The 16,134-nt window shown below is 39.8% G+C and overlaps 1 long non-coding RNA gene across 1 annotated transcript; it reads left to right on the top strand.

The window, feature by feature from the left end:
* The first annotated feature begins 837 nt into the window (after positions 1 to 837).
* Positions 838 to 7,263, top strand: LOC128080480 (uncharacterized). The gene is made up of 3 exons (XR_008206695.1): positions 838 to 1,104; positions 4,683 to 4,796; positions 5,223 to 7,263. It is a non-coding gene; the product is annotated as an uncharacterized LOC128080480 (long non-coding RNA).
* Positions 7,264 to 16,134: the final 8,871 nt, after the last annotated feature.

The following is a 16,134-nucleotide window of genomic DNA, read 5'->3' as shown; positions in this document are numbered from 1 at the left end:
TGGCTTAGTCCAGAGTACTGCTTTGCAGTGTGGTTAATGGAACTGTAACTGAGGAATCACTGGCCAAATGAGAATCTACCAGACTGGGCAATCTTGGGGCTGAAAAATGTCTTGCTTTGGAGGGTGTATGGTCTGTAAATGGACTTGCTATCCACTGCTATGATGCTGTTCTAAAATTGTGAAATGGTTTTTGTGCATTGCTAAGGAGGCAGCTGAGTAACTCAGCACATTGGGTTTGGGGTGGTAGAAAGCCTTCAAACTCAGACTTCCCGCCTGGTTCTGCCCCACTGCTGCCTGTTCCTCTGCAGGATCCCCTCCTGAGTGCTGTGAATCGCACTGAGTGTTTTGGCAGCTTCCTGCAACAAACCAGGAGCCTGGTACTTCTCAGAGCCTCCTGCTCATGACAGAGTGGGAGCAAAACAATGCCCTAAGCTGCACTTTCTCCGAGTGCTGCTCCAGAGAAGAGTCCTTCATCTGCAACTTCATATTAAAAATGAAGTCTTAACACTTTGACCAACTGTACTTTTTAACACTGCTATTTGACTGAAAAGGTTATAGTCCCATATGTCAGTTGTGAAAGAACTTCTGAATGCAGCCAACAGCTTTTTCTTTCCATGTGTGAAGTTTATGGCACAGCTCTGCTTCCAGGCTTGGTAATGTTCTTACTCTTCTTATTTTTTTTTCATTATAAAAACAGAGGAGAGTCTGGAATTAGAAGTGAAGCTGGACATGTGCTTTTGCCTACTTTTACTTGCATTTATTCTTCTGACTTGCTATGAAAGCTATGGTTGCCTCTACTCAAGAAATATTTCAGTATGTGATTATTTTGTCTATACAGGTGCTTTTTTGGCATGACTGACCTATAGAAATGTGCTCTTGCTTAAATGTGAAAAACATACACGTGTGCAATGGTTCATGTAGAATTCAGCAGTATTAGGACCAGTAAGTGCATTGCTGGAAATTACATTTTAAAAGGGAGGATGATGCCAGGAAACCAAACGGTTTTGATAGCAGATCAACACATGACATTTTGTTCAGATGTTCAGAAATCCTTTACAGATATCTTAATTATCCCAGCTTCCAAAGATTTGGCTTTTCATTATGGTATGTAAATATTTTTTTTTCTGAATTTCTTAGATAAAGGAGAATTTCCCACATCCATCTCAGAAATCTTTTCACCTTCCCTCTGCCTTTCAGCTAATAATATTCTTTGCTCATTTATTAGTTCCAATTGTGTCTGATAAACAGGTGGGAATGTCAAAGGTTTCTGAATTCCATGCCTGCCCTATCCAACACCTGATCCCTATGCAGTCCCAAGGCTGTTGGCTTTAGCCTCACTTGTGAAAGTGGCCAACCAGCATTCTACCTCCAATGAGTGTGCCTGCACAGAGGGAGCTGAGGTTAGAAACATAGAATTGAGTTGGAAGGGAGCCTTAAAAGCCATCTAGTCCAACCTCCTGCAATGAATAGGGATGCCTATAGCTAGATTAGGCTGCTCGGTGCCCTGTCCAATCGATTTTTGAGCATCCCTAATGTCAAGACATCCACTAGGAGAAGAGGATGCAGAGCTGGGGGAATTGTACTGCACCTGCAAGGGGTAACCCTTTTAGTCCTGATGCAGTGATTTGTCCTTGTTTCAGAAGATGCTTTAAAAGCAGGGGAGCTTAGTGTCTTTTTCCTGATTGTCTTTTCAGTGTCTTCTCATTCATATGAATGATCCACTGTTTAGTACAACATCACAAGGAATCTGCTAGAGAATATATGGAGGATGTGTCAGCCATAGATACTGAGCTGCTGTGCACTTTGTCCTACTGATATGGAGTTATTAAATACCAAATTTCAGAAGGAGAAAAGTTCTCAATTTTCCTATTCCTAAGAACTCTATTACTCATCTCTCTTACATCTTATGAGTATTGTGCTTTAAAATAAATAATTAAACAGAAAAACCAACAACAAAAGCTGTAGGGAAGAGGGAGATTGCAAGATATAACTGTTCTGCAAAGACTTTCTTTTACTTTTCACGTGAAAAAAAAGCCTGTAACAGTGCCCATGAGGTGCTTTGGATCAGTGTTACTGGACCAAATATTTAGATCCATTATTTTGGCACAACTTTGGGTTCCCTGAGGAAATACTCCCAAGCATTTCTAATTCCTACTTCTCTGATAGATTTGAAAGGATGCTTCAGGAGAAAATGTCACCTAGAAACTGCTTAAGTTTCTTTTGATTTTTCTGCTGCTGTTTTGTCAAAACTTTCTTACAGGGTAATGTGATCCTTCACAAATGAGTGATGGTACTGAAACAGTATGTTGTTAGCATATTATCAGTCGCCTACAGATTTTTATCAGGTTTCTGCAAAATGCTCTTGTCCAGCCTGACAAAACTTTTTCTCCTTTGAAACTAATTAGTCTCTGCCTTACTTTGATTTTATGATAGAGGCTTCATTTGGGGAAAACTCAGGAAGCCTTACAGACCTAGTTCTAAAGAAACATCAGTGTATAACAAAGTAGACATCTAAATGTAAAGCAAGTATTTTGCGTGTTTATATAAAATAAGGTGAAATATTTGCCTCTTTTAAAATATAGCCATGTACTTGCATTTTTTCATGTGTAGATAAACTCATAATGATTCCAAGACAGGAGAACAAAATTAATATTCTATTAATTACTTTTTTCCAGTTAAAATATCATTGTGTTATGAATAATAATAAAAAAGATCCAAGAATTTCAAATTTTTGAGGTTGAGTGCCTTGAATTAATATTTATGAACCAAAAATAAATGTTCTGACTTTATAAGAGTGCTGTGCTCTCAGCAGCCTCTTCTGCAATCAACAAAAGCATGGATGTAGCACAGAGCAACCTGGCTCTCTTCTGCATTTTAATTAAGATTAGAAGCTGCTGCTAAACCAAGGCTGCAGCACTAGGTTTCCTTTGTTAGTGATGACAGTTTGATTTCATATCTAGTTTTAAGAAGGAGACAGAATTAACGCTTTGAAAGGCTCTTAGTAACTTCTGAAATCCTGGCTTCTGAAATACAGATGACTTGCATAGTCATGTAAACCTATACTAAGGTAGCTGCCATTCTGTTAGGGTGATCTCTCTGGGGATTGCAGTTCTGCTTTGAACTCTGTGGTAGTTTTCACTGTCTGAAGATTGTGGGAGTACAAAAGAACAGATTACCACTATCAATTCCTCGTGCAAATAAACTGGTTTAATCTCTGGCAAGGGCAACACCTGTTTGTTTTTTTTTTTGCACGTGAAAGCAGTTGTGTACAAAGATATATATTCTTCTGTCTACTTTCACTGTCCAAGCACTCTCCTGGGAGCCTGCTTACCTGCTACATCCTCAAAAGTGCAGAGCATTCAGCTGTGTTACTCCTTGTTTTTTTTATCTAGATTTGCACCACTGCACTTGTGAACAGTATCTAGATGGTGTGAGATGAAACAGAAAATGTAGGCAATTTGGCCCCACTCCCCTGCAATTCCTTATTTCCAACCATATTCTGTGTGCTGATACCTGTGAAGGTGCTGAGATGGTAGGTGTAGATGGCTGACACAACATCAGCTGCTTTGTGAAACTGATGTCTCTAGCCTCTTCCTCATAGAGCTTTTGTGGGCATGCACCTTAATGACATTCTCAGTTTTCTGTGAGTCTTTCAGAATCTTCCCAGTCATAGTTCTTTTCCTATTGCTGTTGGTACTCCTTTTATAAACCTTCTTTCTGCACTGTTCTTCCCATCTAGTTGCCTCTTTGGTGCTGGTTAGAGAACCAAGAGTAATTCACCTAATTTCTTAGCTGTAAGGATTATGTTATCATGGGCCCAGTATGTTTGTTCTACACGTAGTTACACATGACTGACTAAAATGGATTTCAAAACTAGCTAGTACAAATACATTACACTATTTAAACCCTTCTGAGTGAGCAGTTAAAAAGAAATGCCAGATGAGTTAGGATCCCACTAGCCCCAGGTATAGTCCATCAACTCTGCCAGCAGCTCTCTACAGCTTCATCCTACAGAATTCTACAGTGACAAGTGTGGGAAGTAGTTTAATATCCTATGATGCATCACTTATATCTTTGACCTTACTCTTCTAAATGTAGATTTCCATGAAGAAATAAAGAAGATCTTAATATGAGAGACAGGCCATGGCATCAGCTGAAGTTTATATTTGGTTGTTAGCTTTTTGCTCACTCCCCTATGTAAATGAACAATGTATCTCAACATTTCCTGAGTTTTAGCCATTATTCCCTGGCTTTTAATTCCAACTTACTTCTGCTAACTGATTCTCCGCTTTACATATGAATTGCACAGCAGATGGAACCCAAAGCCCACTTCATCTACCAGTTAGAAGGAGGTCAGTATCTGCTACTTCAGTGGAAGATGTAAAAATCAATAACCAGTAAAGATTGTGTAAAAACCTGTAGTAGCAGTTCTTTGTGTCTAGCAGAATGACTCATGTCACACTAAATGTACTTCATTTACTAGTGATAAATCTGCAAAGTATTTTTATCAATATACATATCCAATGCCTGTGGCAAAAGCAAGGCATGTATATCTTCCTATGATTTGTCTATTCGCTTCACATTTTGTCCCAGATACGTGATTGTTGATCTTTCTTTATGGGAAAGTGTGCATTTTTCTCTTGGTTCAAAACTTTTATTTCTGTTCTACATTCATTTCTTAGGTTCTTCAGAACACCAATTGTAAGAATATGAGAAGTATTCTCTCCATCCATTCAGTTGTCTGTCTCTGTGCAAAGTCAGCATAAATCCATCCCTGAAATCCCCGGAGTTTCAGGGTGAGTTTAAGGAAAGTTAATGAAGTTCAGTACTCCAATGCTGGTGAAAATAACTCTGTGCTTCAGCATCTCTGTGTTTCTTGGTTGGTGCCAATTTGCAGGTATACAGATTTCTCTGCTGATTGCAAGAACAGATTTTTGGTTGAATGAAGGAAAATAGTCTCAAGAAGTCTCCCACAATATTGCCAGGTTTAAAGTCTGACAAAAAACTTGATCTACTCCAGTAATAACCTTCCTGAACCAAATATTTTTCAGATATGTTCTCCCTGGTCCCACTTCCCTGGCTTTAAAATATGGATCCCCTGTATGAGAGCCAAATGAAACTCTTCTGTATTATGGAAAATGACTGCCTGCCTAGCAGTTCTATTTGCATTCAGGATGAACAGCTGCAAGATTTTTTTTTTTGTGCACTGCTATTTCTTGCAGGTACCAGCAGTTAGAGGAAAAGATGATATGTAGGAAATGAGCTGCTAAAATCAGATTGTCAAACAGGTTAAATGAGTAAGGAGACCTCAGAATGCCAAGGATCCTGCTGAATTTGACTGTAGCATGGCAGGATGATTGGAAGAGCACTGTATGCATGCTTCACTTGCTGGATAATATTTGAGCCTCCTCCAATTACAGGAATTGTATGACCTGAGGAGTGCAACTCAGCTGCAAGGGTGTAGTGGAATACAGCAGAACTTTTATATTATGGATGTAGGTATTTTTTTTTTTTTTTTCCTGATCAGATTTTTACTAGTAAGCTGACAACAATGCTAATTTTTCCTTCTGTACTCTGTTGCCTGTCTATGATTCAGTTCTTGAGGGACAACAGCTACCTGTGTGTTCTAGCTGCAAATGGAACTTCCTATGAAGCAAATAATTAAAAATGAGAGGGGGAATGTTCTCTCTCGAAGAGAGTCTTTAACCCTTAGATAATAATATACGGGCACAATCATATTACTTAAAAGGACTGCAAATTTATCAGAGGTTTCCTGTCTCAAACTTAGTCCTATCTCTGCTTTTGGGGGGAAATAATTTCCTATTCTTCAACATGACACCATCTGCTAGGGTCTGGATTTGTGAATGAATGAAGACCATGAGCAGCACTGGGCAATTGGCATATTTCTATTCTCCTTGAAATTATAGAATCGTAGAATCCTTATAGTTGGAAGAGACCTTTAAAGGCCATCTAGTCCAACTCCCCTGCAATGAGCAGGACATGCACAGCTACATCAGGTTGCCCAGGGCCTGGGCCAGCCTGGCTTTGAAAATCTCCAGGGATGTGGCATTAATCACATCTCTGAGTATCCTGTGCCTGTGCCTTGCCACCTTCACTGTAGAAGCCTTTTTCCTTATATATAACCTAAATCCACCCTCTTTAAGCTTCAAGCCATTTTCCCCTTGTTCTGTTACTTCAGACCCTGCTAAAGAGTCTGTCCCCTTCTTTTCTGTAGCTACCCTTCAGATATTGAAGGGCTGCTATCAGGTCACCTCAGAGCCTTGAAATTTCATGGCTGAGATAAGTATCTGATTACTGATGGTGTCTTCTTGTCTGCATCCTAAAGTATACTTTTCAGTTTTTCCAAATTCTCATATGGAGATATTATTAAAGAAATCAAAGCTAAGCATTTAATTTGTGCTCAGAGTTCCCACAGAATTCTGTGCTTTAACAGCAGCTAGTGGTAAAATTGAATTCACAGCTATGAACTAACAACAAAAAAGAAAACTTTCAGGAACATTAGTAAGGACTGAAGGTGGGTAGTGCTTTTCCTTTCAGAAAAGATTGCAAACTAATTTAACTAATTTATATATATTTATATTTATAATCCAGAATTTCAGCTGGATTTCATCACCAATAGCTAAGTAAGCAGAGATTCTATAATTGAGTATTACTCAAGCTGTTTTCATACAATCAGAAAAACTACGTAATTTTGAGAACTAAGAATTATTACTGTGCAGCTAACAGTGACTTATTGATCTGTTTCTATTCAGTTATTTACAAATGGCTGACAGCTTACTCTGGGACTTGATATTCTTGCAGAGATTCTGTCTATACCCTTCATCCTGGTGTGCAGATGGCCTCTCTGTTCAATGAACTGTGAAGTACAAAACCTAGTGTATGTGCAACTGGTGGTTTTTACGCAGCGCACCTATGACAAACAGGCTGTGAGCTAGAGAATTGTCCTACTTTCTTATTGACTGTTAAAGAGTTTGATTCTTTAGCAGAAAGTTCACAGCTATTGTTAGCTGGGGGTAAAAAGTGAAGTGAATTTTTATTGGGAAAATGTATAATAGTTATACCAGGACACTGATATGAAACTTCATATAGTACCTAGAGAGATGAGATGAACTGTAGCTCCTATAAGCAGTGGAAATGGTGCTGTCTTGGTGCCGGGTGCTTAGTCTTTCTGAAAACATGGTTTTGCTTGGAGTATTTTTAAAATTATAAAAGCCTACACAAAGTAAACAATTTTCTCTTTAAACCTCCTAAAGCTATAAGCCTTGTTTTCTCTCAAATAAAAGAAATGCAGTATTGGAGATGACTGAATATCTCCAATTGAAGTTACTTTATCTGTCTTATATTTTCTCCAGGATATAAGAATATTTTATTAATCATGCTCTGTTCTTGCAACCCAGTACTAGCCTATAGTCATTACTGGAGATGTCATTCTGCCCATGCCATGCTTTCTAGGCTGCCAGAATAACCACAAATGTTAGTGAAAATCATCACAAATGCTTTGTCCAGTTAAGGCATTTCCCACTAAATTATGTTTCTCTGTCCTAATGTAGATAAACATCTGTCAGTAGCTTTTTCTACTACGATCTATGACCTACTATGATCAGTTCTCGTGCATTTGGTTGAGGCAAAAGGAGCACAGAGAAATTCTGGTTGAGTGTGATTTCTCAGTGTCTGCTTGGCCGGAATGCATGGTCAAAATGATCAGGCTGAAGGTACAATTGAAGTCTGGTTGTGCTGACTTTAAACAAGGAGGGATACAAGCTTGAATGTAGAATCCCAGTAAAAACTCCAGAAAGAGCTAGTCACACTGGCCTCATTACCAAAACCTTCATCCTGTGAAACTATGATCTCAATCTTGGATAAGCAAGATACTGTATCACTGGGCCTGATCTGTACTCAGCTTAGTGTGCCAGGATGATATAAGTGCTAAATACTACTGTGTCTGAATTTGAGTACTTTGTGTTAGTTTTGTGTGTGGGCTGCTGGTTTAAAAAGAAAAGAAAAAAAAGCATTAGAGGGCCAAAGTGAAGCTGTATGTCCTCTCAGCTGAGACTTCTCAGTGCTGCTGCATATAGCATACTAGTGCTGCTGAAAGAAATTGTGAAACCTTGGTCAGTGTATTGAAATTTTGCTTAGTGATCAACATATATGTTGATATATCTGATTTTTTTGGATATGGACATTGTAATTTTCAGCTCTTGTTGAGTGAGGTTGGATTTTGCCTTGAATTAGGCAGCCTAGTAGTGGAGACCGCTGGGGGCTTCAGTCAGCATAGGGCTCTAACACATCATGAATCACTAGGGGCTATAAATATAAAATAGATAAGTGAGCCTTAAAATCCACATGGGGTGGGGATAGTATCATTCAGTGCAGTCATTCCTTCCCCAGCTTTATCATTTCTTTGTTGCTCTGTGATATATGAAATGCTGAAAAGCCAGAGCCTTTTGCACTAGTAAGTTGACTCAATTCTTTTTTCACAGCATCCATTATTTTCAGTATATTGCAGAAAGCATGAAAAGGCTGGAATGAAATACCTGGTTAAAAATAAACCATGTAAGAACTAACTTCAAGTTAAGAAGATAAGAGTAAAGAATGTTCATATTAGAGATTCCTCAGAATTTTAAATGGAACAAGAATGCCTGATTAGGAAAGAAAAAGGAATGAAATTGGTCTGATTTCCATGTTTACAGCTACAAATATCTGTTCAATGATCTCAATCAAACTGGGGAAAAATATGACATTTTGGGATCAGGTTGGAGCACCTACTTGTGTCTTAACCAAGCAGGAGTATAAACATGCGGTGGTGACTGACATGAAGGAATGGTCTTGTACAGTAGTGTCAGAGTGCACCGGGGGGCACGTCCTTCAGGAGCAGAATAGGGTGCTGTTGGTCATCGAGTAGAACTAAGCTTGAGGCAGATATTCATAAATCTGACCATTTGTATTTCTGTAGGCTTTTACCATTTCATATCAGATGCCTTGTCTTATATTTTGCTAGGCAAAATGTCTTGTACATGATCTTGGCTCATAGAAAATGCTGTACCTTATTCCTCTGTGAATAGAGAAGGTATTTGTAAGGGTGCAGATATCCTTTGAAATGTTTTGCATCCTATGTATGCACTTGAAAGCCTTTATACAATCCTGTCTAAAGGTGACAATGCCTAGTTAGAGGGAAGTATTCCTGAAGAAGTCTAGGTGACCTTAACTCTGAATTGAGTAAAACTGCTGTGTTTTGAAGAGGTTTCTTATAAAGAAACATGAACTTAGGTTCCTTATATTGCCTTATGAATCAGGTGGTCACAGAATCACAGAATTGTAGGGGTTGGAAGGGACCTCCAGAGATCATAGTGTCCAACTCCCCTGCCAAAGCAGGTTCCCTACAGCAGGTCGCACAGGTCGGCATCCAGGCAGGTCTTGAACTTCTCCAAAGAAGGAGACTCCACCACCTCCCTGGGCAGCCTGTTCCAGTGCTCCGTCACCTCACTGTAAAGAAGTTCTTGCGCACATTTGTGCAGAACTTCCTATGCTGCAGTTTCCAGCCGTTTCCCCTTGTCCTGTCTCCACTCACCACTGAAAACAGTCTGGCCTCGCCATTCTGCCCCCCACACCTTAGATATTTATAGACCTGGATCAGGTCCCCTCTCAGTCTTCTCTTCTCAAGGCTGAACAGACCCAGTTCACTCAGCCTTTCTTCATAGGAGAGATGCTCCAGGCCCTTCACCATCTTTGTGGCCCTCCGCTGGACTCTTTCCAAGAGATCCCTGTCTGTTTTGTACTGGGGAGCCCAGAACTGGACGCAGTGCTCCAGATGAGGCCTTACCAGGGCAGAGTAGAGGGAGAGGACCACCTCCCTCGACCTGCTGGCCACGCTCTTTTTAATGCACCCCAGGATGCCATTGGCCCTCTTGGCCACAAGGGCACACTGCTGGCTCATGGCCAACCTGTCGTCCACCAGGACACCCAGTCCCTCTCTGCAGAGCTCCCCTCCAGCAGCTCATCCCCCAACCTGTACTGGTGCATGGAATTATTCCTCCCCAGATGCAAGACTCTACACTTGCTTTTGTTAAACCTCATCTGTTTTTTTTTGCCCAGCTCTCCAGCCTGTCCAGGTCTTGCTGAATGGCAGCACAGCCTTCAGGCGTGTCAGCCAAAACATCCTATCCTATCCTATCTGTGTGACCCATATGGGCTACAAGAAGCAGGTTCTGAGTAGAAGGATTCCCACAAAAAGATTTTGCACTTTTCTTTTAGAAGGCTTTTCACTGAGGGGTGCCTCTATGTGGTGGACAGAAAGGTTGTGAGACTTGTCCACTTCTGCTGGCAGAACCCCATGCTGGGGGAGGTCACAGCATAGGAGAGGAGAAAATTAACCTGCACTCCCACAGAGGTTGTTGGTGGAGGTCTAATTGAAATGTTGCTAACTGGCAAACTCTGACCTTTCCTAGGAAAGTTCAAGCTAGTTTAGCAGGGGAAAAAAAAGAATTCCTTCCAAACTGTGACTGTATTTTCTTTCTTTTCCCCCAGCTGGGAGTAACTGTGAATTGTCTGGATAAGTTTAACTTGTACAGATCCAGTGAAATAAGCAGTTACTCTGAGCCAAATCCATGCTGGCACAACTACTTGCTGAGCTGCTTTTGCTCCAGGGATTGGTATTCACCCTTCAAGTTACTTTTCTGGACTTTAATGAGTTATTTGAGACACCTGAATAAAATAATAATTTTAAATCAAAAATATTAATAACATAGGTATTTCAGATACTTAACTTACAAATAATTTATTGCGCTGAATTAATTTTCTTTAATCAATTAGGAGTCTTCCAGGTACCAGAAAATAGTAATTTAACAGCAGGAATAATTTTATGTATTTTTAGAAACGATCAGAGAGTAGAATCAATTTCTTTAAAATTTCTTCTCCAACATACAGAAAACTGGCAGAATATTTCCCTCCAGTGCCACAAAGGCTTTTGCTCACCAGTCTTCATATTCAGAAGAGAGATGTATGGATCTGCTGGTACTCACAGTTTAGTTATTTTGTTTGCTGGTGGAGCACCATGGTATTTACACTTGTGAACACAACATAAAGATTTATGTATCTTGAGGGCAAAACCAAGATCTGCCGAGACAAATATGAGCACCTATGGTTTCTTCATGTAAGGCATGGTTTTAGGAGGATGGTGCAGGCCTCTATTGCAATCAGTACAGAGACCCAGAACACCCACACAGTGGTAGATTTTACTTGTTAGTCATTAATGGATGATTCTCTGGTTTAACACAATTTATTCTTATAAGATCAGGTCTGCCTTAGAGATAGGTAACTGGAAAAAGAAAAAAGGCAAAAATTACGTCTTAACTCACTCCTCTGTCATTTGGACATATCAAATCAAATGTAACATCATGTTACATTCTTCCACAGACACAGCAACCGGAAATAGGTGATGCCTTGCCATTTGATGTTACCGCCGATGATGAAGTTTGCACTAGTGATCTTTTCTAGTTAAATCTGTAGTCCAAAAATCTTCTCCTGAGAGAGGAATTGTTCTGACTGTCCACCAGCTGTAGGCTGGATTTGAGCGATAACACAGTTTTCTTTATGCTGGTCCAGTTGCATGTTGTAGCAGTATATGTCAGTCCAAGTACTATGCAATGACAGGGCAGCATGGAGATCAAAAGACAAATCATAGAGTCATAGAATGGCTTAGATTGGAAGGGATCCAACCCAATTGTGAAGATTGTGAAGATCCAGCCCCACTGCTTCTGCTTTGGACCCTGTCTCAGAATGTCATTGTCAATGGCAAAACCCATGCAGCTCTCAGCAGATTAAAACAATATGTCTAAAGTGAAATAGACTGGTCAGTAGACCTCAGGCAAAAGCAAGTGTATGCCATGCAATTGTCATTGCTGCTTTTCTATATGATTATACAAACTCCAGCAGCTTATAGTCGTCAAATTTAGTGTCCTAACTGGTTTCTTGTTCCACTAGATAAAATCTCCACTAGTGTTCTGTAAAGCTTGACAATTCTCAGTCTCTTCTGCAAATCTGCATCAATTTCACTATCTACTGGCATGTGGGTCTACGCAGCTGGCTGCTGTATGCTGCTATGGAGAGGATTGGCTGTGATGCATTCCTAGGGTCACACAGAATAAATCTATTTCCCTGAGTTACTGTCCATGGGGAAATTCCATCAAAACATCTCAGAGAAAAAGCTGCCTTTCTCTTTGTTTTAAGTAGAACCAACCAAGACTTTTCTGAAGATGTGTTAACAGCTCCTTTCACACTTAACAAATTATAATACAAGCTAATAACAATGCTATATTTGTGCCAAATGTATGCTAAGTGCAGTTCAGTCCACAAAATGTAGCCTTTAGTCCAACCTAAAGCTCTTGTAATGCAGCTTTCCTATTAATCATGCCCATGTTTTCTCACTAACTCAAAACAAACAAGTCACAGTGCTGACAATGATGATGGCCACAGTGACCTATCTTGCTGCTGGTCTATCCTCACAGGAAAACATTCTTTCTTGCATTCCATCTGGCTCTTCCTCATTTATTCTCTCATCTGTTAACTTTCATCTGACTACCACATGAAGAAACAGGTTTTTTAATGACTTTTTTTGATTATTGTCAGGGTCTTGTCAAATTTCCACGTTTACTAATTTATTTCTACAAACCAAGTCTCGTTTCCTCATTGAAGTTCAGTGAATTAAGCTATATGACAATATTTTGTGTCTATATTTCAAGATTCTATGAAAAGTGAAAAACAGTATTGTTTAAAATGTGAATAATTCTGAGTTGTTGAAATTTCAGCTTTCAATAGTTTTAGCTGCAATTAAAATAATTAGTGTGCAATTTACTTTATGAAAATGTTTAAAAGGAATGCCAAAAGAAATACTGAATTGAAATGTACATGTTTTAAGATTCATTAGGCATTCAGTTAAGCTCTCAAAGGACCTTACAGTCTTCCTGTTTTTTAAATAAGCATATTATGCAGAGCTGCCAGACTTCTGGGCCTTTCCCACCCCAAATATTAGGAATCTCAACAAGCTTATGAAAATCTCTGCAGATAAAAGACACCTGGAAAAAAATATTTTTAGTATTGTTAGCTGAGTATTCCCACCTTTTGTACATTTTCTGGAGCTTTGTCTAGCCTAGCTGTAAAATATGGCAACAGTAACTTAATCATTTTACTGAGAAAATGCATGTTGCTGCTCAGCAAGTTTTCCTGGTATAATTAGTTGACTTTTTTTTTTTTTTTTTTTTTTTTCAATTGTAAGTTTTGCCTGCTGAATGCAATGAGACAGAATATGGAGTTCAAAGTTATTGATTTGCTAATGACCTGAGAATGTTCTTTGGTAACAAGGAGTCATGGCCAGCAGAGCCCCATGCCAAGTCAAGATGGCTAGTAACAGTGCTTTTCTGTCCAGGGTCATCTTATGCTGCTATCTAATGTGTGGAAAGTTTCTGCTTGTGGCTTCTAAATGCTGGGCAGAATGGCACAAGAAAGTTGTTAGTACTAGTACCAACCTTACTGCTGGGTGAGATATCCCGTTACACATGGAAAAATGAGACAAAGCTACTTTCCTGGGCACAAAGTAGTGTGTTGGAGGTGAGATCCATCTGTTTTCCTGCACACTGCTCAGGGATGTTCTCTGCAGTGTCACAGGTCCTTAGAGTTGACTTGATTAATTTCCTTGGTGTCCTACAGTTAATGGCAAAGTGTTGTTTTTCCTTAAGGAGAACCAGGTAAATGTGTTTTGGCTTCCTGGGCAGCCTTCCTAGGTGGGAATAACCTGCCAGACCATTATCTCATCCAATTCTTGAGTCCCTTTACTGGTTCCATCCTGCAGTTTTTACTCTTATGTTCCCCAGTTAATAAGGAAATGAAAACCAAACAATTAATTTAATGAATTCTGTCATTAGTGAAAATACTATAAGCTTGTGAAATCCAGATCTGTCTGGTCTAATATTGTCATGCTTGCAGAAGGGTAATTCCTTTGACTTTGGCTAAACAGGAGTTGCTGCTGTTTTTGATGACAACTGAGCAAGATCTGCAACTTGCATGTAAGCATGAAACAATCTAAAAATATGATGTTGTTCAACACGAAAAATGTTCTCCTCATCTCTTCTCAGAAATATATTTGAGAAAGTTTATTTTGAGAAAATTAATTATATTTTTATGGTGACTTTGTGAGGGACAGTTTCGGTATCGCCCATGCATGTATTGCAAATGTGTGATAGAATCTGGGATGTAACATTCAAAAACAGAACCTGAGGAAATAAATGATTTCTTTGCTTACATGAAGCCATAAAAAAGCATAAAGGAAATAACAGTAAAGTATTGAAAGTAAAAAGGAAGCGTCTCTGAAGGCTAATTAGAAGAACTGAGAAATTGATTTTCTCTTTGAAACAAAAACAACTGAATATGATATATAGTATAACTCAGGGGACTGGAGCACCTCCCCTATGAAGAGATGCTGAGGGAGCTGGGCTTGTTCAGCCTGGAGAAAAGAAGGCTATGGGGTGACCTCATTGCAGTCTTTCAGTATCTAAAAGGAGCCTACAAACAGGAGGGGAATCAACTCTGTGAAAGGGTTGATAACAGCAGGACAAGGGGAAATGGTTTTAAGTTGAGGGAGGGGAGATGTAGGTTGGATGTCGGGGGGAAATTCTTTACAGAGGGAGTGGTGAGGTGCTGGAACAAGCTGCCTAGAGAGGTTGTGGATGCCCTGTCCCTGGAATTGTTCAAGGCCAGATTGGATGGGACCCTGAGCAGCCTGGTCTAGTATTGAATGGGGAGGTTGGTGGCCCTGCATGTGGCAGGGGGTTGGAGTTTCATGATCCTTGAGGTCCTTCCAACCCTGGCCATTCTGTGATTCTGTAATATGAAATAATCAATACAGCATTGTTTTCATTTCATTAATTTTTTTTGTGTGTGTTTTGATTTATTTATTTATTTTGACTGTTGTTTTTAAGCATTGTAGTTAGGAAAGTAGTACGAACAACATTTATTACTAGCACCTTTTTTAGCTCCTGGGTTTGAGGTCCATCCAAGTAGATCTGCAAAACTTTCTGGCTTGCTCCAAACCTGAGTGCTGAAAAGCAGCGTACAAGAGTGGGAGAAATTAGGCCTATATGACAGGAAGAGATGACTGCCAGGAGAAGCAGGAGAAGCAGGTCAGGGCTGTCCTGCAAAAGCAGAGGGCAGGGTTGGGGTAGCTACAGGTGTTAATGTGCACTTGGAGTTCATTTGCTTCACCTTTGAGACAGAGAGAGTTCAAACAATCCTTTTTGCTCCTCTTGGAGCACCAGGCAGTGGAGCTAATGTGCTTTAATTCATGTTTCCCACAGCACCAGGGAGCTGTTATTTCAGTGTTCCTGCATGGAAACCTAATATTTCTGTTTGGTTAGGCACTTTATTTAATCATAATTCAGGTTTATTTGGAAACAAAGTGCTAACTCTGGTAGTCTTGGGGATCAAGATTTTCCCAGTGGAGAAATCAATTTCCTTTCTTCCAAAATACAGATATGGGAAAAAAAATGCTATCATTTTTTCCTCTTTCTTTCTGCCTGGTACTTTCTCATTAGATGAGATTAAACATATTTTCACATCGCGCCCTTGTGCAGCACTCTGTGGAGACCTGCTCATGTCAGTGAGGTACATGGGCACATCCTTGCCTTGGTCCTCAAAGTAGCCCAGCTGTGCTAGCCTGGTAGATCAGCACTGCTGCTTTTGGAATGAAAACTTGCAATTTCCAGCCTGATTCTAGTGCAGGCATAGTTTTTCCTAGTGGGCTCTGTGGACTGTAAATGTGTTTGGACACTGTGAAATGATCCATGCCTCTATGCTGCAGCGTTGCCCTTCAGAGATGCAGTAGATGAAATCTTCAATGGCACTGGCTTCAATCTGCTATCAAAGTCAATAACAGGAAAACACAGACAGCATAGTTTCTTGTAATAAATATAAATATTAACTTAGTACAAGGGTACTTACCAACAGCTGCTTTGCTTGAGTTACAGGTGCTTTGGGTATTGCAATGTTGCAATCCTCAAAAGAGTATCTGAATACTCTATTGTATGACACTGAAGTGTAATCCAAAATACATTTAAATTTCCTTCA

Source organism: Tympanuchus pallidicinctus, unplaced genomic scaffold (genome assembly GCF_026119805.1).
Source record: "Tympanuchus pallidicinctus isolate F22 unplaced genomic scaffold, pur_lepc_1.0 scaffold2, whole genome shotgun sequence".
NCBI lineage: Eukaryota > Metazoa > Chordata > Aves > Galliformes > Phasianidae > Tympanuchus > Tympanuchus pallidicinctus.
This window is presented reverse-complemented; position numbering and strand designations above follow the sequence as displayed.